Raw genomic sequence first — 8005 nt, 5'->3', positions numbered from 1 at the left:
CCGCTAAGCCTGCGTGTCCAGAGCTTATGCTCTGCAATGGGAGAGACCACAACAGTGAGAGGCCCACATACCGTAAAAAAAAAAAAAAAAAAAAAAAAAAAAAAAAAAATACTGGGAAACAATCCACCATGTGTGAAAATCACATGATAAAACCAAAAGTAACACTAGACCATCCAAGTCCTAAAAATAATTTGTGTAAAATTAAGGACACAAGAAAAGAAATAAAAGCACAAGAAAATAATATGTTATAAACAATGAAAGACAAATTTGAAAAATAAAACAAATAGAATTGTGATGTTGAAAAATATGCTCATGAAGTTAAAAAATCATGCAGAGGTTAGAAATGTAGGAAGAAAAAAAAAACATATATAAATAGTACTCTGTACTGTTCAGATTTTGTTTTGTTTTATAGGTTTCAAAGTGGGTGGTAGAATTCTTTTAAAAATTACTTTTATTCACCACCTTTTATAAGAAAACTTCTTTTAGATAGTATTCATTCTGACATGTGTGATGTGGTATCTCATTGCAGTTTGATTTGCATTTCCCTGATAATTAGTGATGTTAAGCATCTTATCATGTGTCTTTTGTCCAGTCTTCTTTGGAAAAAAGTGTCTATTCAGATCTTCTGCCTATTGTCAATTCAGTTGCTTGTTTATTTGTTTTTGATGTTGAATTATAGGAGTTCATTATATATTTTGGTTATCAACCCCTTATGAGACATATTGTTTGCAAATATCTTCTCCTATTCAGTAGGTGGACTTTTCATGTTGTTGATCGTTTCCTTCAATGTGCAAAAGCTTCTTAGTTTAAGGTAGTCTTGTTTGTTATTTTTTTCCTCTTCTTTGAGGAGACGTCTTAAAAAATATAGCTAAGATCATTGTCAAAGAGCATACTGCCTATGTTTTCTTCTAGGAGTTTAACGGTTTAAGGTCTGACATTTAAGTATTTGATTTATTTTGAGTTTATTTTTGTATATGGTGAAAGAAAGTGGTCAAGGTTCATTCTTTTACATGTAGCTGTCCAGTTTTCCCAACACCATTGGGAAAAGAGCTATACATTCTTCTCCCCATTTGTATATTTGACCTCTTTCATTATAGATTATTTGAAGCATGAGTTAATTTTTGGACCCTATAGTCTGCTCCATTGATCTATGTGTCTGTTTCTGTTCAAGTACAATACTGTTTCGATTATTATAGCTTTGTAGTATAGTTTGAAATCTATACTGATACCTCCAGCTTTGTTCTTTTTATTCAAGTTTGCTTTGATCATTTGGGTTCATTTCTGGTTTTGTACAAATTTTAAGATCATTTATTTTAGTTATGTGAAAAATGACATTGGTATTTTGATAGGAATTTCATCGAATATGTAGATTATTTTGGGTAGTATGGGCATTTTAATAATTTGATTCTTCCAATCCATGGACACAGTGTATCTTTGCATTTATTTGTGTTGTTTTCAATTTCTTTCATTAATGTCCAATAGTTTTCAGAGTATAAGTCTTTCACCTCCTTGGTTAAATTTATTCCTAAGTATTTTATTCTTTTGTTACAGTTGTAAATGGAATTGTTTTCTTAATTTCTCTTTCTGATAGTTTGTTATTAGTGTATAGAAATGCAACCAAATTCTGTATATTAATTTTGTACCCTGCAAATTTACTGAATTCAATTTTTAGTTCCAATAGTCTTTTGGAGGAGTCTTTGAAGTTTTATATATAGTATCAAGCCTTCTACAAAAAATGATTTCTTTTCAAACTTAAATACCTTTCATTTCTTTTTCTTGCTTACTTGACGTGGCTTGATGAGAAAGACAAGTGTTAGTGAGGATGTGGAGAAGATGGAAGGGTTGTGCATTGTTGGTGGGATTGTAAATTGATGCAGCCACTATGGAAAACATTATGGAGATTCCTCAAAAAGCTAAAAATAGAATTGCCATATAATCCAGCAATTACATTTTTGGGTATCTATCTGAAGAAAACAAAAACACTAATTCAAAAAATATGTGTACCCTTATGTTCACTGCAGCTCTATTAACAATAACCAAGATGTGGAAGAAACCTAAGTGTCCATCTGTAGTCAAATGGATAAAGAACATGTGGTATATATGTTGCATTTCGAGACAACATGGACAAACCTAGAGGATATTATACTACCTGAAATACATCAGACAGAGAAAGACAAATACTGTATGATTTCACTTGTATGTGAAGTCTAAAACAAAATAAAACAAACAAAACAAAACAGAAGCAGACTCATAGATTCAAAGAACAAACTGGTGGTTGCCAGAGGGAAGGGGGTTAGGGAGATGAGCAAAATGTGTAAAAGGGATTAACAGGTACAAATTTTCAGCTATAAAATAGATAAGCCACAGTGATGTAATGTACAGCCTAGGAAATATAGTCAATAATATTGTAATAACTCTGTATGGTGAAAGGTGGTAACTAGACATTGTGGTGATCATTTCATAGTTTATTAAAAGTTGAATCACTATATTCTACAGCTGAAACTAATATAATATTTTATGACCATTATAATACAACCAAAAAACTTCTATTTTAGATATATATATAATGTCACATTCATCCATACAACATAGTTGCTAAGTTTCTTTTAGCTTGTGTAAACACACCTTAAATTTCAAAGAAAAATTTATTCAATTGTTTATTATTAGATATCATTTACTAATTGGGGAATTTTTTAAAAAATAACTTATTTTTAATAACTAAAGAATACTCAGGATTTTTTCAGTGTATTATTCTTTTTCCTTCACTGTCAGATTAATTTAGGTTTCAAAAAACAATTGAAAATATATTCACAGATATTTTTTGAGCCCATAATGATTAAAAAAGTTGACAGTTATGTTTATCAGCATTGAGTTATGTAGAAAATATGCAGCTACCTATCACTGTGAAACACTGGATGCTATGGAAACCACTGTAGTACATTAAATTTCAAGTATTTATTTAGCTAATAAAATGTATAACTTATTTAAAATTGATATCTGAATACAAATTATATAAAGGATAACAAATGATACAATTTTGGAAAAATTGAAGGAATACAAAAGTCATAAAACATATTAACTACTAATGATGTTAAGAAAAGTTATACAATGACTGGTTGGCATCATAAGACATTTAGAGTTAAAAGAAAAAAATTTAATTCTACTTCAAGCTATATACCAAATATTAAATGTTATCCTTTTACAAGTAATAATTAATGGTTCAAATTATTAAATAAGTTCCCATAATTATCTCAATCCTCAGGGCTGAGAAATAATATCAGTTTTAAAACTAGAATATTTACAAAACTAAAACAGTCTTGAATTCACTAAAACCCTCATAAATATATCCAATCAAACTCAAAGCCATAAAAAATTCATAAGAACAGGTACATTGCAACAAGAAGAAAATTGACTTCACATTCAGTTGTAGTTCTCTATTTCTGATTAAGTCACAATGCTAATTTTGGTCCCATGAAATCATTCTTTCACACTAGTAAATTACTACCATGTTTTTGGACAAATATTTCAATTCTAATACACTACCCAAAATTATTTAGTTCAAATAATAACATGATACTATATTTTTTCCTTTTAACTCTTCAATTGTGAAAAATTCAACAAAAAATATGAATGATTTAAAAGTTAATTTATAAACTTTTACATTTTATAAGGAATTTTGAGAGTTCTTTTTTCACAAAGTATTGCAAGGGCTTACAGAGAATGTGCACAATTAGTAAGAGAAGGAAGTATTTACAAACTTGGAAACCTTGGAAATGAAGCAAAGGGATTATGACCATAGCCAGTAAAGGGATTTCACATTTTCTTACCAAAAATTGGATGTATGGTTAGGCACTTGGAACTTTCCCTTCAATATCCATTTTCACATTTCTCTTTAGTAAAGGAACATAGATGTTAAACTTAGCACTCTGAAACCTGGCTAAATTCTTGCATCACAAAACTCCCTACAGCTAGGTATGGCCATGTACTCCAGTTACTACCAATGAGATGCTCTTATAATGGAGCAGGACCCTGTGGGTACTTCCCACCCCATGTCTCTCACCTGCCTCTTGTCTGTAAAAAAAAACCTTTAATTGAATAATAAATTTAATCAGAGAAATGAAAAAGAATGCAGAAGCAAAGAAAAGCAGTCAAATAGGACAAAATAATAATAGTTTAGTCATTAAACAAAGCCAAAGACATTTAGTTCCTTTTCAAGGGCTATAGATAATGTTCTAAGCCATATCCTTTGAGCTGTTTTGCAGATTCTGAAACTCCCACTAGGTAGAAGTTAACTGCATAGTAACGAGACTGCAGTCATGACATAGACTGCTCCATCTTACACAATTCTGAGAACTGGCCTCAAGGAAATGGGAATTAACTGACCCTGGAAGTAAAGATTAACTTAAAACAATCAAGGTGATGCTGATGAGACCACCACATAACTAATTTCAAGGTGACTCTTGGAGTAGCTGCGCTGTTCTGCATGTAGACCCTCTTTCCACCTATAGACCCATGAAACTCCCCTTTAAAAGCTCTTGCCCCTGATAGGCAGTGGGGAGTTGGCTTTTGGACACAAGTCCACCTTCTTGCCAGGTTGCTGGCCTCCTGAATAATGTAACCTTTCCTTTCCTACCAACACTTTTGAGCGATGAGCAGCCGAATCTGAATTCGATAACACCATTGAGTGACTTTTGTGCCTCTGGGACATCTTTAAAAGATGGGAGTGCCTTCTCTTCTTTTTTTTTTTCCATACTGCCTAGAATACGGATGAAATGTCTCAAACATGAGGACCTATTGTAAACATAATGTGACCTTGGGAAAAGAAGCTATGCACATCAGATCAAGAAGAAAGAAGGATCATGAGTTCTGGACATGTTGGAGCAGCTTCAACAGCCACGACTGCCTCATTACAAATTTCTCTTAGAATTTTCAGCTCATTTAATCTGTATTTTGAGGCCTGTGTTATTTGCAGTAATTCTAATCCTAACAGGGATTGTATATCTTTAGACCAAACTAAATCAAGAGAGAGAGGGAGAGAGAGAGAATGAATTAGAAATGCAAACCGTACACCAAAAACGGGGTAATAAAAAACAATAGCATCAAGAAGACATATGGCATATCTTAGATGGAGAAGAAAACCACTATTTATTCAAAGAAATAGTTTAAAAATGGAACAAGGAGAAACAGAAATATAGGCCATTGGTTTAGAATCATCACTGATTTGAAGATTCATTTGGGAAATTAACTGAAAGAATGGAAATCACTGGAATAGTCAATGAGGGGGATTCAATACAGAGAGTTAACAGAGGATGCATAAATAGACAATGATGAAGCAGTGGGTTCTAAATTCTTCTTCTTTTGACTCTATTAAGCTTGTCATACTTATGCGATCTTAATTATCTTTATTTTTTAAGTGCTTACTGTTTTTATTTAAAACTTTTTTTCTGTAAAACAAAAGAAGATGCACAGTATATCTAGCTCCAATAACCAGCTGTCCATTACTTTATTACATATTACATTCTTTATTATACCGCACTGCCTTTGAAACCTCAAGTCTATCAACTAATTTTTGTTTATTTCAATAGAACGTTTCATTATTTACAATGTTGTGTTATTGTCAGGTGTTCAGCACAGTGATTCAGATATATATATATATATATATATATATATATATATATATATTTGTTGTGGGTATTTTTTGCAGAGTTTTAAAACTATTTTGAAGTCAAATTGACTTTATTTGGAGTCATAGATCAGCCATTTCCAGGTCTGTAATTGCAGGCAAATTCTTAAAATAATGTATTCTCAATTTGCTTATCTGTAAAAAGTAGTATACTAATAATCAAATTGAACATGTATTTTTAATGAATATTAAATGAGTCAATTTGTGTGCATGTAAACAGTCCATATGTAACATAATAGCTCATTGTTTTAAAAGTATGGTGTCCATGGAACACCTACATAACAGTCTGTAGCACTCATTAAAAATGAAGGTCCATTAAATCCTGGTTGGGTGCAAGAAATCTGGATTTTTTACAGGCACTGCTGCTAGTTGTTTTTCACTGTTTATATGGTATTGCACATAACAGGTCCTCAGTAAATGTTTACTATCGTTTTTCCTTTTCTTACTTCAAAACTGATGTACTATGACACAACTGCTATATATTAAAAAATGTTTAGATTGATATAGCTATATATATATATACATAGATAACTATAGCTATAGATTTCAACATAGATATCAATATTTGGTCTATCAACATTAAGCAAAACTAGCATAACAGCTTAATTTTACATTAAACTTTCACCTTGACTATATGTTTTTATTTTTTTATTTTTATTTTTTGCTGTACGCGGGCCTGTCACTGTTGTGGCCTCTCCCATTGCAGAGCACAGGCTCTGGACGCGCAGGCTCAGCAGCCATGGCTCATGGGCCCAGCCACTCTGTGGCATGTGGGATCTTCCTGAACTGGGGCATGAACCTGTGTCCCCTGCATCGGCAGGTGGACTCTCAACCACTGCGCCACCAGGGAAGCCCTTGACTATATATTTTTAATGTTAATTTAAATCCTATTCCTTTCCAATAGCCAGCAATTAAATGATATTAATCATGCACAATGTTGTAATTAAATAAGTTCAGCTTAAACAGTATTATCCAAAACCAGATGTCTACAGAGAAAAAAATGAAAAAAAAATTAAACCATATTGACAATTCTGTTATATATTGCTCCTCTTTTAAATGCTTTCCATGGTAAATCAGATTAAAAAGAAGAATATATAAATAATTTTCATAGATACACAAATAACATCTGTTAAATTTAGTATATATACCAAAAATAATGAATGTAGAAAATTATACTGTATCAATAAGAATCAATTTTTATAAACACACACAAAAGGCAGATGGTAGAGTTTAAATAACATTCAGCCAAATTGTTGGCTTCATTGCAGTTGCTACCACTATTATTTATAAATCTAAAATAAATTATAATGCCAAATAGAGAAAATATTTTAAATTATAATTGGGCAAGTTTTAAAAATGATACCATTTCTAGGGCTTCCCTGATGGTGTAGTGGTTGAGAGTCCACCTGCCGATGCAGGGGACGCGGGTTCATGCCCTGGTCCGGGAAGATCCCACATGCCACTGAGCGGCTGGGTCTGTGAGCCATGGCTGCTGAGCCTGCGCGTCCGGAGCCCGTGATCCGCAACGGGAGAGGCCGCAACAGTGAGAGGCCTGCGTACTGCAAAAAAAAAAAAAAAAAATGATACCATTTCTGTACTTTCTACATTGAGGGAAAGGATATAATTGAGGGAGTTTTGACAAAAATTAAGAGTAAGAAAAAAAATTACTTAAATAACAACATATAAAAATGAGAAAACAGAAGGTAAGAAGTGTAGAAAGTAGTAATGAGAATGAGGAATTGTTACAAACATCTTGAGTCAAATTCACTGTGCCATTTTCTTTAACTTCACGAAGACAAAGAATCTTATTCAGTTAATTAAGGATTCCATTGTCTCTCTTTTTTTTTTTCCTTTTCACTCTCTCTTTTCTTCTCAGTACTGTAAGTGGTGATAGATGTTCACATCCCTATCTATTTAGTTTTAATCTCCCACATTAGAGCCCCAAGAGTCATTATTTTTTAAACCATGCATTGTTTTGTACCATCCAGTACATATTTGTGTAATGTTTTTGTTTTAATATACTTGACTGCATACTTTAACATTTACTAAATAAAGATGAGAACTATGGCCAAATTAGTTCTAATGATGGACCAGAAGTAAAAAGATATAAATGGACTCCTTCAAAGTCTGATGGCTAGTAGGTAGTAAATCAGGAAGGACTAAAGCATAAGTATTTTCACTCAGACAATATTTTTTTCCACTGAAAATTAATTAACTTTTTTTTTGACAACCCTAGAGTTAGTAGGGCCATATAGTCGAAAAAAAAACAAAACACAAAACTTTTTGGAAATGCTAGTAGATTCCATTAAAAAAATGCATTTG

This window comes from Neophocaena asiaeorientalis, unplaced genomic scaffold (genome assembly GCF_003031525.2).
Source record: "Neophocaena asiaeorientalis asiaeorientalis breed wild unplaced genomic scaffold, Neophocaena_asiaeorientalis_V1.1 scaffold81, whole genome shotgun sequence".
Taxonomy (NCBI): Eukaryota; Metazoa; Chordata; class Mammalia; order Artiodactyla; family Phocoenidae; genus Neophocaena; species Neophocaena asiaeorientalis.
Note: the sequence above shows the minus strand (reverse complement) of the source record.